The sequence below is a fragment of the Phyllostomus discolor genome, chromosome 8, assembly GCF_004126475.2.
Source record: "Phyllostomus discolor isolate MPI-MPIP mPhyDis1 chromosome 8, mPhyDis1.pri.v3, whole genome shotgun sequence".
Classification (NCBI taxonomy): domain Eukaryota; kingdom Metazoa; phylum Chordata; class Mammalia; order Chiroptera; family Phyllostomidae; genus Phyllostomus; species Phyllostomus discolor.
Genome location: NC_040910.2, coordinates 33969505 through 33997163, shown reverse-complemented (window position 1 = coordinate 33997163; position 27659 = coordinate 33969505). Strand labels below are relative to the sequence as shown.

At 41.1% G+C, this 27659-nt stretch overlaps 1 protein-coding gene and 1 long non-coding RNA gene across 2 annotated transcripts in view; both read right to left on the bottom strand.

Annotated features, from left to right (window-relative positions):
• XKR6 (XK related 6) overlaps positions 1 to 27659 on the bottom strand; it is a 235312-nt gene that overhangs the window by 158770 nt on the left and 48883 nt on the right. The gene's annotated exons all lie outside the window — the stretch shown is intronic.
• LOC114503461 lies at positions 7008 to 16706 on the bottom strand. The gene is made up of 2 exons (XR_004904629.1): positions 15142 to 16706; positions 7008 to 13199 (listed from the first exon to the last, which is right to left on the bottom strand). It is a non-coding gene; the product is annotated as an uncharacterized LOC114503461 (long non-coding RNA).

The window sequence follows — 27659 nt, the reverse complement described above, 5'->3', positions numbered from 1 at the left end:
TTCTGTGTTGTTTTCAATTAAATATTCCTCACAGAAAAGTTCAAGATACCTCTTTTAGAGGACTTGAAGGATTGACTATTTATTTAAGGTGTGCATAAGTAAAAAAAATCACTTGGAAATCTTGTTCCTTTAAATTTTAGTCAATTTGCACTGCTGGAGGAATAGAGTTTTCTTTATTCTTTTTCCTTCTTTTGAATCTTAAGGTGAGGTGGGAACACAAATTTGCTGTTTCAAAAAATTTTTTTTGAAGTAGACCTTCAGGCCTTGGAACTTTTTGGAATATCCACCCACAGAAACATTTTAAGTTATCAGCTTCTGACTTGACTTGATAGAAATCTAACACAGACAATGGCCATCCTAAGAATTGTGGTTATTGCTATGGTTGAGGAGAAAACAAGAGTCCTGAGAGGCACTCCCCCTCTTTCCTGAGCCCTAGGGGAACCTAAGCAAACCCAGCGGGCAGATCATCATACTCCCATTTCTGCCCTCCTTCTGACCGAAGACCACATGCTACACCCACAGCTCACCGCCTTCCCCACAAACTCCTGAGCTCCACATTCCAGCTCTCCTCGCCACTGAACAAAGCTCCCTCTCCTCCAGAACTCTTGTCTTCCTGTGGGGATGGCAGCAGGGCAATCCTGTCTAACCAAATTCATACTCTAAGCTCCGTGAGTCCATCAGGTTGACTTTTGTAGTACCCCGGGCCTCTAGCACAATGCCCGGCACTATATATAGCTGTTGCTCAATAAATCTATTGAAAGTATTAATCCACTTTCCGTTAAATGGTTTTTAAAGGTAGTGCTTACTATTAGCACACGTCACCATCCAATTGGGAAATGTCAGGCATAATGGCTTTACGTGAACATTTCGGTAGAGAAGGAGCTGGAGACGGGAATGGCGTCACGGCCTCTTAGGTATCTGTCATTATTTTAAGTCCTTGCCTTCCTTCCAGACTTTAACAGCTCCAAGTTTACAACTCCTTCATTGGAGGAGTGGTAGGGGATTCATCATTCACTCACTCAAATATTATACAATTACTGAGTTTTGAACATATGTCAGTTATCGTTTTAAGTTTTGAAGCCAAGAACAAAATAAGGCTTGCCCTCTGTAAGCTTATATCGAAGCAAACAAGTCGTTAATGTCAGATTTTGCTCATTGCTTTGAGGAAGTAAGGATGATCGTGAAAGAGGGGTCAGAGAAAACCTCTGATGAGGAGACATTTGAGCGGAAAGCTGAATGAAGCAAGGCAGCCATGGGAACACCTGCAGGGGATAACTCTAGGCCCAGGCAACAGCAAGGGCAGGGACCCTGAGACAGAAAGGAATGCGATCCCCCAGTGGGGCTGGCTGATGAGCAGAAGAGGCAATAGACCGGCAGCTGCAATTTTTAAGTAGCTCTCATTTAAAGGAAAATATGACTTCAACCCAAGCCATCCCTTTCCCAGAACAGGAAACTGAGTCTTTAACACTAGGTTCTCCTTGTTGTGTTTGGTGTACAATGGTTTAATCAGGAATCATCTTATGAACAAAAGCTGGCTGGGGAGGATGGCAGGGAGAGAAGACGGCCACGGAGTAATCCAGTCAGACTACTTCCAGAGGGTGCACTCCCCTGAAAGGGCTAAATAACCCACGGAACCTTTGTAAAGGCTTCCTACATTTGGGAATCGATCGGAATTTTGCCATATGATTTTCAACGTCTCAGCAAAACGCGCTGTCTTTTTGAGCTGCCTAATTAAACTTGGAATCAAAGCAGTTTCATGGGAGGAAACGAGAAAAGTTCCATTTTTAGTCCGGCTGTGGTGTGTGCTAATTGTCTTTATTCCAAAAGCTTCTGCAGCCTTGGCCTCAGAGTCAGTGCTCTGAAAGCTGCCTGCAAACGTGCTTCTGGAGCAGCAGGCGCTCCGACATGGCTGCAGCAACGGGGGAGTGAGCTCCCGAGTTCCCTCTCCTGCCCCATAGAGAGACCAGCAGCTCCCTTAACCCACTTGGTAAGGTCACCAAACAGACCTGAAGAGAGAAGCTGTTGCCTAAGCACTTTGCACACACGCTGCTCAAAGAAAGGAAGGGCTTGCAGTACTAAATTCTAGTATTGGTACCTCAGGTATAGGCATCCTCATTTTTCAAAGTGTTCACAGCTTTTATCAAGTAGAGAATTGTGTGAGTGCAGAAATTACGCAGAGGGATGTTCACTGAAACTGTCTAGAGGAGTGAAAAGCTGGGAAGAACCTGAATGAAAACTGTAAACCAACCACTCAACTTGCAGCCACAGGGAGTGGGTTACATCCACACAGCAGCTGTTCCCAAGGATGCTGTTCACGTGGCTATCACATACGGCATGCTGCCGGAACAAAGAATCTAAGCTGATGATGATAAGAACAGCAACAGTAGTAAAATAGTGAAGTTTTTCTGTGCCACTGAAATTTTTACAAATCCTATCCTTTGACGAGAAAAAAGTTATCTGCATTTTGGGAAAGTGGGTATTGAGAGATGGAAAAGAAGATATTACTAACCACCTTCTCTGCCATTCCTCACTTGCCAGAGATTATAAGCTAAGAACCCACAAGAACCAATGAATCTTTGCCATACTCAGTAGACACTCCCACTGGGGATAAGCCCCAGAGGACAGCAGCGGCCCCCCCACCGCCTGTGGATTTGAACCCCTACTCCTCAGCATTGGGGTCTTCCATCATCTTCCCCATCTTAATCACCCTTAGGTTTGACCTCACTCACCCTTTCCTGCTTTAGCTCCTGAGGTTCCCTCTTTCTGGCCTGTTGTCCTAACACATCCTTATGGCATGTGGCCCACTCTTCAGGGCCCCATCTAAACGCCCACCCGTCTTTAGTGGGCCCCCTGCACTCTCAGTGTCGTCGTATTCTGCCACGCAGTCTGGTTCATCAGGACCATGCTTGCCTCCACAAACAGTGTCATGGCAACACCATCCGGGCTGGGCCCTGGAAAAGAAAAATCTGGGCAGCAGGAATAACAGTAGCAAAAAAAAAAAAAAGAGGTGCTGTGCAGTTGTGCTTAGACACAGCCAGCGCTTCTAGTGCAGGCTCAGGAGCAGCTGGAAAAGCAGTCAACAGTTGTTGGCCATTTCCCACCAGCTTGTCTCCCCTCCTCCTCAAGACAATCCTATTGGTCAGCTCCAGGTTGTGTATGAACATGGCCTTCCTCAAATCTCACTTTCAAGATGAAATCTACTTTTATCTCCCATTTAAAACCCAAGACCTGCTCCTCTAGCCCACACCACGTCCTGAGTGCATTCCCTCTGCTCTGGTCCATGCATTCCACAGGAAGGTGGTGCACTCACTGAGTCTGTTTACCTCCGCTAGAACGTAAACTCTGCACTCTGTGTGCTGGTTCCCAGGAGCCCAGGACGGGACCTGGAACACAGTAAGCATCCATCCATGTGTGGCAGGAATGTATGATTTCATGAAATGCCATATCTAACAACATCATGCTTCTCAATTTCCCTTACCAAATAGCTTTGGAGAAAATTCTTTTGCTGCATGTAGTCGACTCTCCCACCAAAAAAGGCAGGGGCAAATGAGAAGCAAGAATGGAATTTCTCAACTTCCAAATGTTTGAGAAATGTTGTCTTTTCATTCATTCAGCAGAGTCTAAAGAGAAAGTCCGCCCATTCAAAATTTGATGCCCACCTAGGTACCAGTGTAATCATGTGGTAGGATTTCCTTCTTGCAAATTCAAACTCCCATCAGCAGAGGAAGACGAGGATGCAAACAGAACTGGAGGAGGCACGAGTTCAAGTGCAGTGCTCAGCCCTGACTCGTTCAGTCATTAAAACACCCTGGTAAGTCAACAATGCCTGCACTCTTGTCCAATATTAGTGGCTCTTTCAGTTTTTACCTCAATGCCTTTGCCATTTCCCTTCTTGCACCTCTGATTCTTGCTCTAAAGTTCAAACCTTTAAGGTGGTCATGAAATTGACTACCAAAGGGAGCCGGGAAGATCTGAGGGGCAGAGCACTTGGCAGGTAAAATTTAAAGGGCTTTTGGAATCCTTTGTCCGCCTCAGGCCAAATCTATCCTTTTGTTTCATCAGAATTTAGGACTTACTTAGTATACAGGGTGGGGCAAAAGTAGGTTTACAGTTGTTCACATGGAAAATACAATAATTAATACAAGAATAACTGTTTCATGTATTCACAACTGTAAACCTACTTTTGCTCCACCCTGTATATAATACTGAGTACGAGATGGAATTAAAGTCAGCTGCTGACAACTTTTTTAGAAGAAATTAACCCTATTTCTTATCCTCAATTTTAACAGATGAATAAAAAAAAATCCACAAGGAGAAACTATAACGTGCTACAGTGACTTCCTGGGAGGATATTATGGAGAAACCAACACGGAGCTGCTCACACTGGCAGGTGTGAAAAGCGACGCTCCAACACGCCTGCCTTACACTTCCTAGGGTCACCCAGCAATCTGACTGCTCGGGCATTCATCCTGCTCCCCGGCCCCAGCTCCAGAGAGAAGCCCTACCACATCAGGCCCAGCACTGCCGGGGGCCCTGAGCGATCCAGGAGCCACACTCGCCTTCCTTTGGCCTGGTACTTCGGTTAATTCCTCACTTCTCAAAGTGGGCAAAGTATGCCATTAATACAATTACGTAAATGTTTTAGTATTTCTGTAGAAGATTCCACAAGTGGGGATTTTAAAATTGCATAGCGCACTCTGTGATGCGGTTCTCTAAGGTCGAAGTAGGACCTGAAGAGGCCACTTAAGAGGTGAAGGAAATCCTAACTCCAAAGGCAAAACCTCACAGGTACTATTTAACTAAAAGTGTAACTTGGTTTGGAGCAAGAATGAGATAGATATGGTGAGGGAAAAAAATTAATTTCCTGGTTATAACTGCATCAAAGACCCACAGTATTGTGGATTCTCTTCAAAATTAAAAACCTGCAAATCTACCACAATTTTTGGCCACAGCTTAGGAGAAATTATTTCAATCAATATGTATTGATCTATAATCTTGCCTCTGCTACAAAATGGAGAATGTTCAAAATACTTAGCCCAAAATTTTCATGGCAAGGTAACACCTGCCAGTCAATATTGAGAAAGTCACAAACCCTTACCTGCAGTTCTGCACCCGCGGGGAGCAGCGAGCAGCGAGGGAAGACCAAAGCACCCCCCTGGCAGAGTTCATTTGGTTTAGTACTTTCAATCTTGCTTTCAAGTCCCAGGGAATAGAGAAAGCAGGTGTCTGCCTCACTAATCATAGCCCTATGTTTAATAATTCAAAGTTGGGTCTCCAAAGAAAAAGTCTCTAAGGAAAACCCTTAATGTAGAATATGGCAAGCTTTCCCCAACAAGCAATTCACTAAGAATTTTCCAGTGTCTCAGGCAATAAGTGGGGGTCCTCTGGAGAACTGTGAACCATGACTAGAGCTCACTGGCATCCTCTGAACTTGCCTACACACACCTGCTGATGAAGGAAAAACCTTCCACCTAAAGATGCTGAAGGAAGAAGTCTCAGTATCTTTCTTGGAAATTCACTCCTTGACATGTTTTCTATTACTTAGTACAGTGGCTAGCATGTAAGTGAACAAGACCTAAAAATCACTATTATTTAGCTTATACTTTAATAAAATGCCCTCCTACTGAGAAGATGGTGATCACCAAACCACCCAAATACATCATGGATTCATCCTTAGTTTCTCCTCCTTCAGGGTCCTTCTGTCCAGTTCTTTAAAGCTAATTAATAAAAATAGTGTAGCCACACAAGACTATGTTCACATAGGAAGTTAATCTTGAACTTGAACTTGAATAGAGAATAAGCAGAAATTAAAATCAGTTATAACACTGCAGTGTTTTTGGTTATCTATTAGTGTAGAATTTTTTTTGTAGACTGGCAACTATCAGAAAAATTATCTGCAAGGTAGTCTAAAGGACTTCCTCAAAGTCCATGTTGTAATTCATCTTTGTGTTACCTGAAGTTTCAGTTCTTTTTCACACAGAACTATTGGAACTATTTCCTGACAACCGCTGGTTGAAACAGGATGATGCTAGCTGTCCTCCTGTCACACAAGGCTTTAGAGATACCTCCCATCACACGAAAAAGCCAAGGATAATGATCTAAACCCTCCTGACTGTTCTCTGGCACCTAATCAGTGTCCCAGAGGTACAGGTGGTGAGAACAATGGGACCCTGGTCCGCTACCACAAGCTTCCAAGAAACAGCAGCTCCCAGCCTTCTGATGCCGCAGACCAGTAACAAATGCTTCAAGATGCCTTTAGAGAGCTTGGGATGACACACATCTTACTTTGCCCAATAGGGACATGAGAGGACACAGAGGTTTAAAGAGCACTCTTTACTGGAAAGAAATGTGAAGTCCTTACACATTTTCCTCTTTTGCCTCAGACGCCCGCCCACCACTCGGCTGGTCACTCAGGAACAGTGGAGACAAACTCATAGTACCAAGTTCCTTGACTTTGGGTTCAGGTCTGCCAGCACAGCTTGCATACACCAAGCCATGCCACTGATGATCCCAGACGGGAGTCTTTCTTTTCCCTTGAAACTCCATATCCCAGCCCTACTCCGTTCCTCCTGACCCACTACCCCTGCTGACCTGGACAGCAAGAGGTTGTAAACCACTTAGAGAATCACCTTCACAGGTCTTTTTGTTCATTTCCTTAACTCGCAGCACACATTTAGCTTTCCTTTATTGAACAAAAAATTAATTGCTAAAATCTCCTTCAGAGTACAAAGCTACTTTATTTGGACAGTTTGCCACATACACAGAAAAGCTCAATACGTGTTCCCAGCCAGCGCAATCCCAGTGCTCGGTGAACATGGCCCAAGGCCTGGGCTCGACCTGACGACGCGGCCCTCGTCCACGATGTTTTCGTGTGTGGAAGACAAACACACCTAGCACCTCTAAGGATATTTGCACATCACATGGAAAGTAAAAATAGTGCCATACACTGTAAAATTTTACTGAAGGAATAATTTCAAACCGTTAGGTGTTAAATAATGACGCCACTAAAGTTTAATATTTATTAGAGAGCCAGTAAATACTTTTACATAAAACATATTTGCATGTGTTCTACATTTAGAGTAATGCACATTATAAACGTGTCAGGGTAATTTGGTAAAGTTTTTTTTGTTTTTGTTTTTTTAAGTAAGACACACCCGGATAGCCAATGTAAGTGGGTTCATGTAGGACACTTTTTTTTCTTTTGACAAATCTTGCTTTAAAAATCTTATTGAGGGGGAGAGCAGTGGGGGGGAAATGCAGACAACTGTAATTAAACCACAATAAAATAATTTTTAAAAAATCTTATTGGCATGACCACTTTCTCTGCACATGATTTGTTTTTACTAGCATCCGGAGGGGAACCTGCCGATCTCCTCGACTACCTCACTGGCTCACGACTCCAGGCACCGCAAGCTTACAGAGACTTCAGCTCTGGTTCCCTCCACGCCGGAGACACGAGGAGGTCCATCCCTGGCCTCCAGAGAACAGAGCATGGAGAGGAGGAGTGGACACCCGCACCCAGCAGAGTACCAGCACCGAGCGGGTGTCCAATGGAGACTACTGTCCACACCACAGTGGAAAAGCTCAATTTTAAACACACGGCAATGAACTTTCTTATAAGCAAACCTTAGATAGGCAAAATCTCTAAGTTGAGTTCCATTTTATTTTCCCATGAGAAGATGCAGGGAGGGAGATGGAAATGAAAGAATACAGTGGACTCTTTACAGTAAGGCAACTGGACACCTCCCACCACAGGCAGAAAACAGGACAATGGGAAGCAGCAGCTTGAACAGTGGTTATAAATCAAAGGGATTAAAATCAGGCACCACTTAGAAGAGGTGGAAAAGAAATGCAATAAAACTATGCAGAAGGATAAGCAGGACAGACCTAACGGATTCTGATCGGTGTGGGAAGCCTATCACTCAGGGGTTTCCCCACATTCAAGTTGACAGCACAAAAGAGGGGGAGCAGAGAACAAGCATCGGGCCACAGATGCTCAGGCTCCTCCCCCAGGGGATGTGGAATTGTGTGGCACACGCTGCCAAGGCCCCAAACACCGTGTTTGAAAAAGAAATACAAAAATACCTTCACATCCAGAAGCCCAATATTTAACTTTCGAGCAAGCTGAATGGCCCAGGCTCCACTCCACTAGTGTAAGCAATCCCGAGTAGACCATACTGACAGAAATGTTTAAAGGCTAGAGTCGTGTTTTTCTTACATTAAAGACACATTTATGAGGTCACTCTGTGTCTCTATAGGTCCCATTCATAAAAGACAGTCAGATTATACGTCGAGTACAAAGCAATGATGTCTAGGATGTTTCCAGAATGTGCTGTATCATCCATCTGATGATGCTCTTCGATCTCTCTAATCAGTTCCCAAGTGAGTTTCTTCAGATTTCTTGATTTTTCAAGGATGACCTCCTCGGTGAAGCTGTGTTTTGCAGAAAACGTCCCAATGAATGACGCAATGAGCAGGTGAGCGGAGACTGCACACTGTAGATCGGAGCCACTCATACGGAGTTTTGTTGAAACACATTTCTAATAACAGAAATCAAATGCATCCATTTCATGTCAAAATAGAAGCTGAAGACAATTTTCTCTAAACTTATAAATGGACTAATAAAATTAAGAAATCATACATTCGGGAAACTTAAAAGGAATAAAGAACAAATTACCTGCAAACTCAACAATTTTCCTGAAAATGTTCTACAAATTTCAGTCACAAAATAATAGAATTACAAATTTAGTTACTATTTTGATTTGAAGAACCATTTTACACCATGAATTTGATATCCTAAGACATAATGTCATACTGAGATTTAAAAAACCTTTATAGCAATTAGGTATTTTACAAGAAATTTGCTCATTTTTAAAAACAAAACATTAATACTCAGCTTACTCTGAAGTGGCCGCCCCCGCCCAGCCAGAGGTGGCTCCTCTCTGGGACGGCCGGGCCACCTCCCCATGCCTTGGGCTCCATTTTCATCACTTGTACTAGGGGGGCAGACCTTTGCAGAGAATTTTTGCTGCATCACACTACAAAGCTTTGCACTTGTGGCTTAAGTTCAATGTGTAAGGCAATGTGTAAACCTTGACCTTCAAGATTTGGGACCATTCAAAGGCTGTAGGGAACCACTACAGAGTGACAATAAAGTCAGGGCAAGGGCAGAAATAAAATGAAGGTCATCTTTTAGATCAGGGCTTCCTGACCTGACAACTGAGGGCTGTCCCTTTAACCTCAGAAATGAGTCTTGTTGGGGAAAAGACCCACAGCTGTCTTCGGATATTCAAGAGGGTCTAAAACTCCAAGCTGCAAAGAACCATGACTTCAGGCTCACTTTCTCTGTCTGTCCCTATGTACTTATTGTACCTGAACTTACAAAGAGCCGTTCACCCTTGGACGAAGTGAGTCAGATTTCTGAATTCACAGTGATGTACCAGACTTAAGAAATGGAGTGACCCAAGAAGGTACAGATTGTCCCATGAGGCACATAATAAAATGCTGTTACATTACAACTGAGGCCTACACTCAACAAATTCAAGGTTTTACCTAGAAGTTTCTGGAAAGCAACCATCAAATACTGATTATATTCATGACATCGATTCTCTACTATGCTCATCAATCTACGTTATTTTCTAAAGTTATATGACAGGGATAGAACACCTACTCTTATAATTTTTTCTGATTACCTATTTACTTTGAATTGTTTCTCTGAGTCACATACCCATTGATAACACAGAACGAAATCACACACATTGTGAGGAAACACACTGGTATTCCCCAAGTTTACCTGCCACTACCCTTAACATACGGCAGTACCAGTGCCAGCGCCCCACGTGACGATCACAGCACCTCCTGCCCCAGGGACTCCGCACACCACCCAGAACTCCAATGAAGCATTCCCTCCCCTTAGGTACTCATACATGAACTTACTGCCCATCATCAGTTTTTATTCTTAGGCTCTTAAATTTTTCCCTTTCCTGGGTCTATTTCATTTGTACTCAGTGTTCAGAATCTAAACAGGTCTTTGAAATACTCATTCCAGTAGGAACCGAGTTTTCTTCCTGCTTGTCTTCCTCCTCCTGAGTAGAGCCAATGCTGAGGCCCGGGCACTACTGTGGCTAGAACTGGCTAAGAGGAAACACCTCCACTGACAAAAGTATCACAGGAGGAGAGTTTTTAAAAAGCCAGTTATGATGCGAAAGCACTAAACAGGCCATGCACATTGATTTTTAAAAATCTGTTTTCATTGTGCCATCTATTAAGTTCTCTATCAGCCAATTCCCCTTAAAAGAAAACAAGGCAAAAGGGGGTAGAAGCTGTGATGTAGCCTACTTAGTTTCTAACAGTCCTCTAATAGAAATGTTACAAAAAATGTGTTATATATCCATTTCTGTATTACCGGATAACCTACCGATAATAAAACTCGCAATAAACAGATACATTAACTTTCTACTGAGCTACCACTCAGGCTCTATAGTTCCTTAAATCCTCTTCATCCTCTCCTTTCAATCCTTTTCCACTTGCTCTGATTAGGTCTTAAAAATCAGTCTCTTCCCTGGCTGGTGTGGCTCAGTGGACTGAGCACCGGTCTGTGAAACAGAAGGGTCACCGGTTAAATTCCCAGTCAGAAGACATGCCTGGGTTGCGGGTGAAGTCCCCAGTTGGGGGCACTTGAGAGGCAACTACACATTGATGTTTCTCTTCTTCCCTCCCCCGGTCTCTAAAAATAAATAAATAAAATCCTTATAAAAAATCAATCTTTCTGGTCAAGAGTAGGGAGAGAGGTGCCAAGTGAGCACTCGAGTTACTGGAGGGAACACTTTGTAACCTGTATCAATGTCCATCCGCTGTGCTGTACACCTGAAATAACACTAAAAATGTGTTGAGTGCAAACCATAGCTGAAAAATAAAGAGTGGGGAGGCAGTATAGTCACATTTGACCATCAATATAACTATCTGCCCCAGAGTGTTTCTCAGATCTCTTCCTTCCAGCCGGGCCAGGCCAGAGAAAAAGACGACCAAAGACGACCACAGACACCAGCACAGTCACCAGTGCAGTCACCAAGAACCACCTGGCTTCGCAATCGGGTGCAGGTCTCGCCCGCTGTGATGGTGAAGGACAGCCGGGTCTTCCCACCCGGGGCCAAATGATAGGAGCCTACAGTTTTAAAACAGTGTGCTGAGGTATATGAGATATGGCCAAGTTTCTTTTTTAGTTATTTTATTGTTTTTCTGTTATTGTTCATGAACAACTCACATTTATTTCTCACAATTCTGAAGGCTGGGATGTCCAAGACCAAGGCACCAGAGGATGTGGTTTCTGGCGAGAGCCCACTTCCTCCCAGACAGCTGTCTTCTCCCCAGCCTCACTCGGCAGGAGGCACAGGAGCGCTACGGGACCTGTTACCAGGGCATGGATCCTACTTACGAGGGTTCCACTCGCCAGAGCTCATCAACCGCTGAGGGCCCCACCTCCAAATACAGCCACGTTTTGGATTGGGTTTCAATTTGTAAATTTTGGGGGTGTGGGGACACAAATATTGAGTCTACAGCAGTGTGTGTGTATGTGTAGAAAGTGTTTATGTGTGTATATAGATACAGACAAATGTGTATGTGTGTGTATGTATGTATAGAAAGATAAATAAGAGATTGATTTTTAAGGAACTGGCTTATGCCCCACAACTGTGGGGGCTGACTAGTCCAAACCATGCAGCATAGGAGGGCTGGGTGAAAATTTAGGGAAGAGCTGACATTGTAGTCTTGAGTCTGAAATTTACAGGCTGAAAACTCAGGCAGGGTTTCTATGTTGAAGTCATTTTAAAATTTTTATTGAATTTATTGGGGTGACATTGGTTAATAAAATTACACAACTTTCAAGTATGCAGTTTTATAATGCTTCATCTGTATGTTGTATGTTCACCACCCAAAGCCAAGTCTCCTTCTATCACCATTTATCTCCCCTTTATCCTCTTCTTCTCCCCCAACCCCCTTACCACACTGGTGTCTGTGTCTATGAGGTTTTCTTTTCTTGTTTATCACTTAATCCCTGCACTTTTTCACCCAGCCCCTTAACCACCCTCCCCTCTGACAGCTGTTCAGTCTGTTCTCTATATTTATGAGTCTGTTTCTATTTTGTTTGTTAGTTTATTTTGTTCACATATAAGTGAAATCATATGGTATTTGTCTTTTTCTGACTGGCTTATTTCACTTAGCATCATACTCCAGAGGTCCATCCACCCATGCTGTCATAGAAGGTAAGATTGCCTTCTTTTCACTGTTGCATAGTATTCCATTACAGAAATGTACCACAGCTTTTTATTCACTCATCTACTGATGGGCACTCGGGCTGCTTCCAAATCTTGGCTATTGTAAATAATGCTGCAAGAACACAGAGGTGCATATATTCTTTTGAATTAGTGTTTTGAGTTTGAAATGTAGCCAACTTTTAGTTTTTTAGGGGAACTAATCCTCGGCGATTAAAATTTTGTTCCCTTTCCTTCTCATTCACACTAGCTACCCTTTGGCCATTTTACTTTCCACCAATTCATTCACCAATTCATAAGCCAAAAAAAAAAAAAAACAAAACAAAAAAAACAACCCACATCTAAAAAAGAAAGTTGGCTACATTTCATTAGCACTTCCGTCCCACATAATAATATCTAATCCAAAAATTGGCAGCATTTCACCACAGGTATATTTATTTGGATATAATTTGGGTATAAATCACATATTCTAACATAGGTCATTCTGAGACCATTTCCAAGTTGAAATTTTATAATTTACCCTCTTTAAGATTTTCCACTTGATGATTTTTTTTCTCTTCTTGATCTATAATCACCTCTGATCTAAGTAAGCTACACTGAAAGATAGAAAGAAAAAGAAACTGACCAAATCGTCATGGAAGGATTATATCAACTGCCTTGGAAAATAAAACACCCCAAATCTTCAAAAGATAACTGTCTCTGGAACTCGACCTGACACTGAGAGCGGAGACTTTGAGACATGCATGCCAACTTAGAAACACAAAACTAGAATCCTATTCTTTATATACTTTTTATTAAATCTACTGATTCACCTATTAAGTCATTATAGATACAAAAACAACAATATCCAGGGTTCCTAAAATATTTCCAACATATTCAACTTAGGGATCCAAGATTCTGAACATGCCATCACCAAAAAAAATTGCAAACCTAAAAAACAAAAAAGAAAAAAAATTAAACAATGTCAAAAGGAAAAGACTTTCTTAGAAAAGGTCAGTATTTACTTTTATAATTTTCAAAAGGACATTTTAAAGCTTATGTTTTTTCTCATCTTACATAAATAAGCTCGTAAGTCCAATATTAAAGTTTTGCTTAAAAACCAGGGCAGTTATAAGAAAATAAACATTAAACTATAATATACTCATATATATCACGTATTTAACATTTACTGGGTCAAAATATCTTTACACTTACAATTTCAGACTTTAAATTCATGTGGCATTAGTTCTGCCTTTATCTTTTGTTAAAAGCTACCATTATGGTGACAGATATTCAGGTACAGAAATAAAGTGACTGATTTCATTCTTGTGTAACTCACACCTCCCAAAACTACATTTTTAGCCACTTAGTGGTAGTTAAAGACTCTGTTAACTTTCAGCATATGAAGTGAGAAAAAGTATCTTCAAAGTTCTCCTAGCCTCAAAAAGGGCCAATCTATTATTTGGGAAAAAAAAAATTTGGGTAATGAGAATTTCTAAAAAATTTTAAAAAATTAATCACTTCTCATCAAAATATTAATATACAATACACAAAAGTGTACTATACAAAGAATTCTTCTACTATAGGTTTAAAAACCATGCTATTTAGACCAACCTATTTAATTTTTCCATAGAAAATCAGGAGTTCAGAGCTCACATTTCCAGAAGAATAAAATGTGTAAGAAGATAAGGTAAAACAAAGAAACACCCTACTGTACATCGTTTTTCTTTACAAGGCTGGGCTGGCTTATGTAAGCATAAAGTGAAATCACAGATATAAAACCATGCCACTCTAAGTCAAGTTAGACAGTGCCTGGATTTACATGGCATGTGAATAAATCTATCATCACAGAAAGTCACATACATGAATAAAAAAATTACACATAAATTTTAAGTCATTCAACATCTGAGAAAATACTGTTTGTAAAATGCTATTTGTAATACTGTTTGTAAAATACTGTCTGTAGAGAAATGGGGTCATGTTCAGAACTGTAGCGACAACTGAGCATCTAAAAGAAAATAAAAGCATGACTTAAAAATGATACAGAAATGTTGTCAGTTCCTTAGAATCTGCTCTCTGTACTACCCTCTAGAATGGAATGGCAATTTTATTTTCTCAGTATCTCATCAATTAAACAAATGAGTAATTTAGACTCACTATAAGTAAATTTGTGATAGTATTAACACAGTAACATGTAGAAAAGAAAATGAAATAACATAAAGAACCATTTATCCTGAAAGAATGGGTTAGTATAAAATCTGAACTTGGGCAAAGAACCTATGAGAATTCTATTCCCAGAAGATTGAGCCTAGTAATTACCTTATAAATCCTGCTACATTAACATATTTATCAGGACATGGTCCACTGGAATAAACTTAAAGAGAAGGCCCCTCAATAAAAAAGTTTTATTGTAATGAAAAAAACACTTTCAACTATAAAATATATTTTGAAGCAATATTACCTTCAACTTTAGTATATCTTTAAAATACATGTGATCATTAAAGCATAGGTATCTATACAATTAACATTCTTAATAAGCACTTTACATTAAAAAAACACACACACTTAAAACATCAATATTCTTTATGACAGGCAGAGAAAGTTGTGGCAAGAATCCTTACTTTCTAGTCTGAAAAATTTATGAAATCTAGAGTCCCTTTTAACAGCAAACCCTACCGGTTTCCAAAGGAGGAAAAGGATTTCAATCTGCAAATCCATAACGGCTCAGGTGTTTCCATGTAATAAGTTGTAGTGAAGTAGCTCAGGAGAGCTAACTTTTTAAAAAGTATGTTTTAATGACTCTGAAGGGCTTAATTAATATGTAGATGTATACAAGTAACTTTTTGCTAAACATCTGAACCAGTTTAGTGAGGATATGTCGGCATGTTAATACCTTTTGTTCACAAAATTTAAAAAATTCTTTAAATTTTAACAAGGAAAGAGGTGGGTAGGAAGACAGGCATGGACAAACATGAAGGCCTCTCTCTCTTCGGCTCTGCCATTACCATTCTGTCTGCAGTGCTTCAGGACGAGGCGACCGCACACACCTTCTGGTCAGAAACCAGGGGGCCTCAAAACCACCTCACTGCCAGCCTTAGGCCTCCTGTCTTTCGCTTAGAGCTAAAAATAAAAATACATGTGAGTGAACGAATGATCATGGAATGAAATCTCAAACATGAAACTACAATATAAAACACTAGAAGCCAACTTTTATCACAGACAGATGAAAATGTACACGTTTCTATCCACAGCACCACAATCCCATTTAGAGTAGAAGATGCTCTTCTCATCCCCTCAGCTGCTGGGTATAACAATTTAATTCCAAGGGAGTACCTATTCATCTCCTGGGATTATGAAATTTTTTTTTTACAGAGTTGAGTGTAACAATATCAGTAATGAAGCTAATGACATTGGCACCTTAGCTCTTCTTTATGCACATAAAACAAGGCAAGAAAGAAAAGTCGGTAGGCGGTTTAGACAGGAGCAGACCAAGGACGATGGGCCAGGTGTAGGTCACCAGTGTCGAAAGCCCCTGGGTGCCCGGCAACAGGCACAGCTGGGAAAACAAAGACCTAGCCCCCAGGCTAACCCTTCCTCCTCTAGCATATCACTGGACCCCCAGACCTTTCACATCGCTGCTCACGTGGCTCAGACCTTCCCCTGACCTTCCCTCCCCTGGCACGTTGCTAAGTCATGCAGTAGAACCCCCTGGAGGAGGAACAAGGAGCTGAAGAGTGGCCTTGTGTGGGCCCTTGGAGCCTCCCATGTGGGCCCTTGCACAACCACCCCCTTAAGCATTTACTCCCCTGGGGATAACAGCTGGGCCTCAGCTGTGTTTCAGCTCTGGGCCGGCAAAGCGGTGAAACCAGACAAGCAATGCCATGGCTGACCTCAGGGCCAACTGTGATGACCGCTGACCCTGGCGCTGACCAATCAGTAGGGACTACAATCCTGAAAGGACACACCTGGAAAGCTGATGAATATTCTGTTGAGATCCTCCCCTGAAATCTCTCATAAAATCCCAGCCCTTAAAAGCCCTTACTTAGGATGGAGGACCCAGAGAGGCTCTTTTCTGAGAATGCGCACACCCATGCCTTTCCCTCGCTTCTTCCCACAGGAGCCCGTGTTCCTTGTTTCTTCCTTCCGAGTTCCAAGGGCCCTTTCTGCCCCTGTAATCTGTTTCCTAGGCCAATTTCTTCTACAGCTCACTACTCCTACTTCTGTGACTTTCTAAATAAACTTCCTCTTACAGTTTTAGTCTTAGCTTGGAATTCTTTCTTAGACGGAACTCATGTACCGAGGCTGCTGAACCAAGGTCCAGTCACACTGCATCCGTCTAACACCCGGTGCCAACAGAACATGTAATGTTGAACCAGAACAACGGTCAGGCTGTATGAAATACATTTTTGACTGTTTGGAACTTCTAGTACCAAGAGCAATGCTGGTAGAAAGTGACAAAGTAACCTGTTCTACAAAGTAAGGCCTTCATTCACTCCACAAATGTTGAATGTTTCTAAGCACTGGAAGTCAAATGCTGAATATGAAAGACAGGTTCTGAACCTCACAAGTGGAGTCCTAGCCTACTATTTCCACATAGCAGTCTCAGGTCTGGGCTATGATGCTACAGAAACAGAAAATGAGTTTTCTTTCTATGTTTCCATAACAGGAAGGAGAGCAGAATATATAACAGAATGAGATGGTAGGGTTTAAAAAAACAAAACCCACTGAGATGCCTAAATCTTATGCTGCATATGTGGCCTTTAGTCAACATTTGGTCTCTTTAGTGAAGCTTATATTTTCAAAACCCTGTATTAATCCTGGAGTTTAATTCTTCTTCATTTGGAGAGCACTGGCAGTCTCAATCCCAAATATAAATCCCTGACTATTTTGTCAGGGTAAATCAACCAAGCACCTTCAAAAAAATCACTTAATATAAGAGTACTTAATTCAACTGAACCATATTTCAAAATTCAGAAATTTTGTTGCAAGTTACACTTAAAGAATTGGCCCTTAACTATCATGTAATGAAGACAAATATTTATGAATTTTTTATACCATTCATTCAACTTTTTTACATCCATTAAACAGAATTAATAAATTATCTCTATAGTCTATACTAACATTACTGCTTGATGCTTTGCATTTCTCCTCAGGTTCTATGTATACCATTTAAATACTTTAATTTTATGGGAATATGGTATATTACCAAAACACATCAAATATAGGCACCTGATTCAACTTAGGCTCTATGCTCATCTAAAATCAAAAGTAATAAGCAAATTTCTAAGTTAGCTTATCTTCCATAACTTTTCATGTTAAACCCAACTAAGTTTAATCTAGACAAATGTTACAGAGTTAAGTGGTTTAAATCTGAAGTTTATAGGTCTCAAAACTATGCTTTAAGTAATAAATGATAACTTAAGCTTAAATATTTTGAATAACAAAGAACTGTTTTGAGTCATATCTAGGTTTTAGATTATGGTTCGCCTCAAGTGAAAATGTTAGAGGAACAAAACTCAGTAAGATTGCAGGGATCATTTCCCACTGGTGTTTGTAAGATGATTCTGTAAGTTTTATATTTGATGCAAATTTTAACCAAGGTAAACCGTGATGGTCTTATTTGTACCAGTCAATCCTTCCTCCTTTACGAATCATGTGGTAGATTCCTGCTCTTTCCAGTTAAAATAATTTCGGAGAACGATACTCAGAAGACATGTTTTGTAGCTTATTATGGCAAGTAACTTTATACTCAGTTTTAACTCACACTAATCATAAAACTCCACCTGTCACCTCAAGAATGTTCCATTAAGGTTTCCCACTTAGTAAGATCACTGGGTCCCAGTAAGTTAGTTATAAATTACAACAAATCATAGAACTAAATTTCCATAAAAACAATACCTATTTACTTAAGAAAATTCAACGTAAAATACATGCTCATGAAAATCATTTTCTTATTTCAGACTAATTTTTTTTAAACAGAAAGAATTAGTTTCACAATACATTAACCCAGCAGTTTTCAACTGCTGTGCTGCAAGAATTTTTTTTTTAAACATGCAATACCTGAATATTCATTCAGTCAGGGGCACTGGCCTTTTCCCTTGGATTGTCAAATAAAAAATTGACAAAGGCCAACACAACAATAGCTTTCTGGTGTGAATGAATCAAAATTATGCGTATTTTTCTGTCAGATCAGCAAAAAAATACATTTTTTGTCCTGCCACAGAATTTTCGTAATTAGTTTATGTGTGCCATGCGATGAGAAAGTTGAAAAGCACTGCACTAACTGGATTAATGAACACTGTAGTCCCATCTTGGTTTACTTTTTGCTCCCGGAACGTAACGGACTGGATCCTAAGATCTCCCTTCTGATACATACACCTCTTGTCTCCTAACCTAAGCAAAAACCATAAGCATTCTATTTTTAAAAAAATAATCAGAAGCTGTGCATTTCTGGTACTATTTTGTTGCAGCAGCACCCTTAACTCTCATGGGAACATCACAGGTGCTGCTTTCCCAACTCAACTCCACCTTGTTTTAAAAGCACGGTACATATACCAATCAGAAAATCTCAAATTAAGGATTCTACAAAAGAAGAGACAGTGTTCAAAAAATGAAGTTAAGACAAAAGCTGACAGACTTAAAACTGGATCTCTACTTTGATTCCTTAAGACAAAATAAATTCCAAATATACCACACTTTAAGTTAAATCCTAAAACTGTAAAAATATTCAAAGAAAGCATGGGTGATACTTTTTTAAATAATTTTTTTTAGAAAGAGGGGAGGAGAAAGATAAAGAGAGGGAGAGAAACATCAATATGTGGTTGCCTCTCACGTGCCCCTCACTGGGGACCTGGCCTGCAGCCCAGGCATGTGTCCTGACCAGGAGCTGGTCCAGCAACCCTTTGGTTCACAGGCTGACGCTCAATCCATTGAGCCACACCAGCCAGGGCTTTAAAAATAAATTTTAAAGCACAAAAAGAACTTTAATCATGACATATAACCTAACCCCCCCCAAAATTAATTTTTGAAAAGGCAAAAGCCAAACCAAATTAAAACATCAATTATAAACAAAAAATAAACAAACCAAAGAAAATATTTACAGCAAATGTCAATATGCACAGTTTTTACAGAGCTAAGACACAGACAACCCACTGAAAACTGGGCAGTGCCTACAGACATACACTGGGAACTAAAAATGACCTATCGACATAGAAAAATACCTTCAGACTTTCTCAAAAATATAAATCAAAATGAGATGCTAATAGGTGGACAATGGTTAACGAGAGTGTGGGGAACGGGCACTCAAATATTCCATTGCGAGAGATGTAAACTGACACCACATTTTTTAAGAACAATGGCAAAAGCTACCAAAATTTTAAAACCCACTTGCCTCTGACCCAAAAATTTGATGTCTAGGACTAGATCCTTTGGATTTTTCTCTCAAGTGTAAACAAAACTATTTGTATAGAGAGACTATTTATAATGACAATATGAAGCAGTACCAGTAGCATGCAAAAAAATGGAGAAAAAAATCTGGAAAACAATCTTAATGTCTGTCAAAGGAAGCTGTTTTTAAAAAAGTGTTGCATCTCATATAGTCAAAAGGAAGCTGGTTTTACAAAATCAGTTACATCTCATACAACTGGAAAGCTGTCCTAGATACTGTATTGTACATAAATGACACTGTGAACAAACATGTACTGTCACTCATGTCAAAAAAATTTCTTAAAGGAGTGCAATACACCTGAGTAAGAAAGGAAGACTAGAAACTGAAAACTTATGAGGTGGGGATACTTTTTACTGTGTAACTTCTATTGTAATTTTTGTAGCATGCATAATTATTCTATAATTTCAGTGTTTTTCAAGGATGCTTTGCTATTTCAGTGATTCAAAACTCTATGGATTGATTTGTCAAAATGGGAAGGGGTTTTTATAGACCTGAGTCAGGTTTCACAAGCCACCCTGTGAATAGGAAACTTCACTGGGGGACAGAACCACAGAGGTGCTCAGCTGTCGCCCTTGATCAAGTTCACTGGCACTGGGCTTCTCAAATTTGGCAACTACCTGCTTCTTCTAATGTTCTTGTATCTGCATGCCACATTGCAGTGTGCAAAGTACACTTTCACTCCTTACTCCATAAATTAGGAGCACATTACAAGGTTTTCGGTGTACTTTTGAGGACTCAATGGACTATCCGTTAACGCAGCGGGTACCAAAAAGTTAGTCACCGACTCTTCAGCAAATCCTCCAATCCTAAGGCAACAGTGCTAATCCAGCAGAACTGTGCTGTTGCTATAAATCTCTTCAGTGATCTTAGACTCCAGGTCCAAACCCAGGTCCTTTAAAAATACGAACTTGCCATTTAATGAGATGCCCACTGTTACAGACAGCATACAAGAAACTGGTCAGGCTCCCCACAAAACATCACTGAAGAAAATCAGTCTGCCAGGTAGGAAATGAAGTAAAATGCGATTAATGATTAATAATTAATAATAGTAATAATAATAAAATATTTGTCCTTTTTAAAAATGATTTTAACTCTACAGTTCTCTCATTTGTCCCAAATCAGCACTCACCCAAGACCGAATTTCTCAATTACTCAGCAGGACAAGAGGGGCATATTGATGCTGGCATGACTAGATTCTGGCAGTTACAGGAGCCCTCCATGCCTCAAAGTGACGAATGGGTCTAACAATTACAGTGCATGGCTTCTGACTGTGAGCCATGGTACATCACCACGTGATTCTGAACACTGGGCAACAGCATTTTTGTTTAGATATTAAGCCACTGTAACTGACAGTGTTGTAGCACTTATCTGCAGATCAATTCATATTACCTAATTTTACTTGAGCCCTAACTAATGGATTATTTCCAAACCCTCTCTCGCTTCTATCCTAGCGTAAACGGTAATCTTCTTTCTAAGGCTAACTCTTTCTCTACCACGTAGCTCCTGTGGCACCTTCATCCATTAATTATTACCTCATTCATTTATATCTTCAGTTTCTGCTTGAATGTTCCTTTCCCTTCTGCCTACAGACACATTCAAGTTTCCTAATCCTAAAACGAATCCATGATCCAGTTCCTTGAACACAGCAATGATTGCAGCTAATGTCCTTCTTCCTCTTTTAACCGCCAAACTACAAATTTGAAGAGTGATCTACATTTGTTCGTTTGTTCAAAATACTTCCTGAAAACTGACTACAGGCCAGGGCCTGGGGACACAAAGTGACACGGCCTCTGCCTCAGGGAGCTTATGGTTCTATTACACAGAAATTCAGACGCATTTATGGGTTCAAAATGTTAACTGTCACGAAGTACAAACACCTGAGGCCACAGCAGTGTCCAATGGACTTAATTTAAAATTAGATCAGGCTGCCATTCCGCACAGCTCCTGTGGTCTCGCACAGCAGTCCCGGGGGCGGGGGGGGGGGGGGGGTCCTCTTGGAAGAAGTGGCATGTAAGCCGAGATCTAGAGGCCCAACAGGAATTGGGTGGACACAACACAAGGGAAGTGGCACTCTAGGCACAGGGCAGTAGACTGGTGAAGGTCCTCAGACAGGAGAGGACATGGTTTCCGGAGCCACAAAAAAAGGGCGATGCGACGAGAACACACTGAAGAGGAGCAATGCTTGAGCCAGATCCGCCAGTCCTGCGTGGCACACTGAGGACCTCGGGCTTGGTCCCAAGTGCAAGGGGACTGTGTTCATTTATACCCTTACCTGCTTAGCTCTTCACAGTGTGACTTCTACTCCGACCATTCCCTCAAAGCTGCTGCGTAATACCCTGAGTTTTACCATTCCCAGTACCCTGAGTTTTCTCAATTCACAGCAACTGACCACTCACTCCTTTTATGAAATGATTTCTATCCTGACATTGAAGGCATGAGCTGTCACTGCTTTTTTAATCTTCTACTTTTCTCATATTTAGCTTAATGTTTTGTACACAATAAGTGTTCAATTTTTACACATCAGACAAATCAGTCTTTAAAGAAAACAGCTGATGAAAAATTAACTGCAACAGAACAAGAATTCAACCATATTTAGTAAGATTCTCTAGCAGAAACACATTTGAAATTGCCTAAGCTTATGGACTTGCCTTATTTTCTCTCCTAGTGATAAAATGTTTCCAGTCAAAAGAGAAATTTGCTTAAATTTGCTGCACGACAATCGGGGCAGCCCAGGAGCAGCACACTCAGACCACAGGGCGGGCCCTGTGCTCAGCACAGGACCAGGGGGCCCGGCGCCAAGGGTTTGCGCACCTTGTTCTGGTGAGTCGGGCAAGGTGCCCGTTTGCTGGGTCCAACATTTCAGGGCTCGGCCCACATTCCATCAGAATTACTGATACAGACTTAGAAAGGAATGTAATAAAAAACTCCAGAACAATAAAATAAAAAGTGATATACTTCCCCTAACATGTGCTGTAAATATTTCAGCTCTTCGCAGATATTTTTTATGTCTACAGTAGGATCTGAGTTGTTCCCAGAAGCAGCCCATCATATAATTAAACTTAATTAGATGTTTCCTATACAAATAGAAGTGTACTTCCACTGTTCTTATACTAACCCCATATATTAAATGTATTTTATAACCGAGAGAAAGAACTCTACAAAATTTAAACATATTGATAAAAAAATTCTCATCTGCTTCATCCTGTTTTAAAGTGGCTTGAAGACCAACTTTCAGGAATTTTGAGGCTGAACGTGTGCACCCTCAGGATGTCTCTGCTTTCCCGCATCAAGTTCTCTTGGCAGCTCGGGGTGTTCACAGCCCTCGGGCGCGTCAGCCCTGACAGTGGAAAGAAACTAAGGAGGCCATGCTGTCTGAAAGACGGTCAGACCAATCATCAAAACATGGGTGGATGCTCTGCTCATGATGGGAAAGAAAATATTTGGAATTGAAAAAGAAATAGAAAAAAGTTTGTGTTGGAAAAGAGAATCACACTGACTTAATGTAAAGATGTCTGCGATAAATTTGTGCTTCATGAAGTGCAGGTCACGCACAGTGTTTTTCACATTAACTTTAGTGTTGGATAAATGTGTCATTAGTTTGTAGTTCCCAACGACACAGGCAACAAGTGTGCGGCCTATTCGGCTCATCAGAAAAAAGTACACAGTCATCAAGAACACTGATCTGCAGTAAAAAACGTTCAGTGTTTTCCTGGTCTCAGTCAGTAACTGATCTAACAGAAGGAGAGCGACTGAGGGGGCGCATGCACTTTGACTTCCCACAAGATGCTCCTGCCCACCAGGGTGACAGCCCTGTCAGTGCCCTCCTCTGTGAAAAGTGACATCACCCTGGCAGTCGGAAAGCTTCCATTCCGTCCCTTCCTCACCAGCCACACCCCTCTCTCCCCTGGAAATGCCCATGGCCTGGTAATGGAGGGTGCTACAGCAGCCACTATAAACCCCGCGATGGACAAATTTACTCTTCTAAACTGAAAGACAGTCCTTTTTAAAAACTTTCTACCATGGCAAATTTCAAGTGTATACAAACAGACCAGTGCAATGAACCTCATGTGCCCACACTCAGTTTCAGCAACTATCAACATTCTGCCACTTTTGATTCGCCTGTACTTGTACCCACTTCCTCTCCCCCCAACTTGATGAGGATTATTATTTTCCTTATTTTTCCCTGAGATAAAATATACAACTAAGTACTTCTTTTTCTTACCATTTAACCATTTTAAGTGAACAGTTCAGGAGTATTAAGTATATTCACGTTGTTGTACTCCCACCACCATCCATTGCCAGAGTTCCTCTCATCTTGCAAAGTGAAACTGTTACCATCACACAATAACTGCCCATTCCCTCTCCCCGTGCCTCCACTTTCCCCCAAAACACCATTCTACCCCTTTCTGTCCCTATGAATGTGACTTCTCCAGGTCCCTCCCGTAAGTGGAATCATACAGTATCTGCCCTCTGCATGTGGTTTCTTTCACTTAGCATATGCCCTCCAGATTCAAGTTTTGTAATGTGCCTGTTCTTTTCAAGGCCAAACAGCACTCATTTGTACGCACAGACCACATTTTGTTTGCCCATCTATCCATCAATGGACACTTAGGTTGCTTCCACCTTTTGGCTATTGTGAATAGCACTGCTAGGAACACGGGTGTACAAATATTTCTTCAAGACCCTGCTTTTCATTCTTCTTCAACTGCCTGGTCATCTAGTAACTCTATTTTTCATTTTCTGATGGACCACCACACTGTTTTTCATAGTGGCCAGACTAGTTTACATTCTTTCCAACAGTACCCGAAGATGATACACTATTATTTTTAAGACAAATGTCACTTGACAAAAACCTAGAGTTTACAAAGTAACTTCACATATATTATATAATGCTTCAAACACAGCTGACTAGCTGGGGGTCCTGATCTGTAGGCAAGTATTCAAGGTCCTTAATAATCTATCACCAGTCTTTCCACAGTTTCAAATAAATGTTTCTTTCCAATCAGACTGGTTTAAGCAGACGAAATCACACAGTATTAGATATGTAGCTAGCTAAATGCTAAAAACATTAATAGTCCAAGACTTATAGGAGCCAAATGAAAATGCAAACATAATGGAATGATACGGCTTTCGAGGGAAGACTAACCTTAAAACAACTGTATCTTAACAAGTAGCCTTAACAGACACCAGCTAGACAGTTAAGTAACTCGGATTTGTGGTTTACTGCAGATTCCACTGGCATGAGGCTGTCATCTAGGGGGTGGCATGGTGGGTAGAGTAAGTGGGGTGAGCAGAAGATACCGAGCTATGAGGCAGCACAGAAAGCCCCTAGGGAAAGCTAGAAGCAAACGGAGGACGGCAGGCAAGGAATAAAAGTTTATCAATCGACGGCTACCTAACTTCCAGGGTCTCGTGAGTAATGAACATGCAGGGTCCTTATAAAAATTAAGAGTATCAACGGACAGCAACGGGAAAACACCGAACCAGGTGGGGAGCCCTGGGAAGTGCACAGGCTGCCTGCTCACAAAGCCGGCCCTGCATCCTGAGTGAAGACCAGAGGCGTGACAGGTACAACTCAGGCGGCGAAAGCAGGGGAAAGGCAGAGTGAGCCCCTCACCTCTCAGTACAGCGGGCACTCAGCACAGAGGCCACCGCGCCCACGGCACAACTGACGGGGAGGCCGAAACCTGTCTTGAGGCACTCCCAAGCTCATCGGCTATAAACCAAGGTCGGGGGGCAAGGCGCATGAACACCTATGAACACGATTCCAGGGCTGATGAGGAGACTGATCACTGTGAACAGACAGGGGCCTGCCAGGCAGGAAACAGAGAGAAGTGACCCCTTTTGGTGAAGGACTATAATGAAAAAGGTGTGGAGTCTATCGCTAGCCAAGAAATACAGCTGCCTGAGAGCAAGACGACAAGAACCCTACAAATTATATCTGAAATACGTAACATAAAGAGGGACAGAAGAGGCCCAAAACAAATTTTCACCTACAGGCTAATTGCTCAGGGTTAAAAAAACAAAAACAAAAAAAATCCTGTTAGGCAAGGAAATGAAGGAATCTGGGGTTGGACAGGAAAAAGTTTTAATACCAGAACGGGTCTTGGGAGAGTTGAAGCAACAGAAGTCTAACATGAAAAGAAACCTCACCAAACTACCAGTTATCAGTTATACACCAATCCAGAAGGCAAACTTGTCTACTTTTGAGTTCATCTTACAACTTCTGAAATGTCGTGGTAGTATGGAATGGAGGACTCACTATTTTTAACTTGTTTATAACCGTGCACGTTAATTTATGTTACTGATAGCTTAAGCCAAATGCACTTTATGAGAAAAGAAAAACTAAGTTCAACAAGAAGCTTCACAGTAAGATGTGGACAGCCCTGTCTGTCCACACCACCTTCAGCATTAGTTATATTAGGAACTGAAACCTGCATTCAAACCTTTTTTCTGCTTTGATGTCTAATATAAAATAAATATTGAGAATGATTTAAATCTGACGCTTCTGATATTGTCCACAATGAAAAGCAGATTCATCTGTATTTCATTTTTGTTTTTTAGATTACTTAGCTTCTATCATCTTGAAATTCAAAGAGTAAGAGATAGTAATTTAATAATGAACTACTTACTTTGATCTCAATATAATAAAGAATACACTCGTAACTTATGAGCCTAAGTAGCACAAAATATTTTTAATAAATGACCACGACTGCAATTATTTTCCAAAGTATTATCATTTTACTATGTTCCTACAACATCCTTTATGCGTAAGACTGGAAATAATCGGTCCATTTTTTTTAAAGGAAAAAAAAAAACCAATCTGAAAAGATTAAGAGTATTTAAAGGACTACAATAAAACAAAACTTCTGACATCTAAGACTTTCCTCTCTTCATAAATCAGTGCATATAAGCAATGAAACAGGTCTTTTAAACCATGACATAACCATGTCCTATCTCCTTCCCTCTGGAAACCATAAAGCACAGACAACACATTCGGGGAAAGGACAGCAGTAAGTCCACCTAAGACGATGAGAAACAGTGCTCCGCACCCGTCCCTCGAAGAAACAGAACGCCTAGCAGAGCCAAGAGGACAGGAAGGGAGAAACTGAGGGGGCCCAGCTTCCTCTGTCTCAGCTGCGGAGAGCTTTGTTATCCTGTTTCTCAAACGGTAAAGCCTGAATCTTTTAGTTACAAAAGATCCAAGGTTGTCCAGTCCAAACTTTCACCAGTGCTGGAATCCCAAGTCTATCAAGTGTCTCTTAGCTTTTGCTTAAATATCCCCAAGGACATAAAAACTGCTTCCTTGAAAAGTAATCTTTTCTATTTCAGAGCAGCTTTGTTGGAAATCATTTTAATCCTATACAATTTAGGAAAAATCAATACTATCAGGATATATTAATTACTTCAATAAAGACGACCTTACTTGTTTTTCACCGTTCAACAGTAAGTCCTATCAGGCTGCCAGGCAGGTCTCTCCAAGGAGGGTTCACCCGAGAAGAGAGCTGACGGGGGAGGTATACCAAAAGAAAATAGTAAACATGGGCATATCAGTGTTAGAATAGAACCTAAGGTTAAAAGAAAAAAAATCAATGAATGAGATAAAAAGGAGTACTTCACACTAATAAACGGAATAACCCACTAATAATATAAAAATTATGAACTGTATATACCCACCAACACAGCTCTGGTAAAAATATCAGAAAACTTGACAAACGTTTACTGATGAATGATGAAGTTTTCTAACGATCTCAATCTGTGAAGGCTGCTGTACAACATACCACAGACTGATTACCTCACAAACAACAGAAATTCATTTCCTGGAGTTTTGGAAGCTGGGCATCTAAGACCAGGGTGCCATCACGACTGGGCGAGGGCCCTCCTCCTGGGAGCCTGCTCCTCACTGAGTGGTCACAGGACAGAAGGGGGTTGAGGACACAATCTCAGGCCTTTTTTAGAAGGGC